Below are 1,452 nucleotides of genomic sequence, written 5' to 3' on the forward strand. Positions count from 1 at the left end.
TCTTTGCAGCTACATAAGTATTTGGAATCTGAAAATATCTCCCAAATAATACCCCAGCTGGCATTAATCCTATCTGTTTTGGCCTCTGCTTTGTATGCATTAAAGTGATTGTTAAGGCATCTGTCTTCTTCAGATCGGTTTCTGCACAAGTATTAAATACAGTATTTTTCAAGCTCTGATTCATTCATTCAACTTTCCTTGACGATGGTGGTTGATACGGGGTATACAGGTATTAGGTGACGCCTAATGTTTCACATCACCTTTTTAAAACCTGAGCTGTGAAATGGCTCCCCTGGTTTGAATCAACCTTTTCTGGAATTCCAAGCCTGGTCACCGTGTCTTTTAATAAGAACCTCATTATACTGCCTGCCTCTGCATTCCATAAAGGTGAGTGCTTTGGGCCATCCTATTGTGGCAGGTATGCTCTTCTCCTGCACTTGACGTAAGTCTTCCTCAGGTTTATGAGCCACAGAAGGCCTTGATGTGCCCATTCCTTGAACCAGACAGCACATCAATAACAGAGCACCAAGTGCATGCTCAACACCATGACCATGAACAAAGGGGGTACTGCCTTGAAACAGGTACCCATAGAAATCCCCCGTGGAGAAATGACGGAGCTCTCCAGGAATCACAGCAGGATGTGACCCTCAGTTTCCCTAAGCTGGGACACTTCTGAGGTGTGATGTCTCTCAGGGCTGACTCCTTGAGGGTCAAGGCTCACCTGCTGACAAATGCCAATGAGGGAGAAGAGTGAGTCATTTACCAAAAAGGGAGGAAGACTGTAAGCACAAAACTGACTTTAGACCTCCCCCTCCCAATACCCTGCAGTAAGTCTTGTATGAACCTTGCCATTCTCAAACCGTTAACCAAGTCACTGTTTCAATTGTAGCAAATTCCTTTGAATTATTGTGTTAAATTGGGTGATGATTAAATGCACATTAAGTGCTATTAAGAATAATACAATCTAATCTTGTGACTTACCATAAAAGTATTAATAAATCTTAGATTGTTGCTAAATCAAAGTTGTGTAAAAATCTATTTGCAACACCTGACAACTAGTCAATAATTACTAACATATATTTGTATCCCTTTGACATGTGCATAATGTGTCTTCAACATTGTATAATCTACTTGCAGGTTTTGGAACAGGAAAGTAGCCCATGGTTTGTCTCCAAGAGTCTTTTCCTCCTTGTCCACCTTCAAACTGTAGACCTGAGAAACTGGGCAAATTTTAGTCACTTGTTTTGCTACAACATAAATTCCTGAGGCACACCAATCCTTTCAGAATTGTCTTTGCCAATCCTGTATGTCCAAAATGATTTAGTTGGTGATGGATTTTTGCCATTGTAATCAAGTACCTTTTGGGCAAAATTGGTAAACGTGATTCGCTTCTCCTTCTTTTATCTATCTGTGCACCCAGTCTTTTCCATTCTTCTATTTCTTCTTTTTCTA

The sequence above is a fragment of the Anser cygnoides genome, chromosome 38 (assembly GCF_040182565.1).
Source record: "Anser cygnoides isolate HZ-2024a breed goose chromosome 38, Taihu_goose_T2T_genome, whole genome shotgun sequence".
NCBI lineage: Eukaryota > Metazoa > Chordata > Aves > Anseriformes > Anatidae > Anser > Anser cygnoides.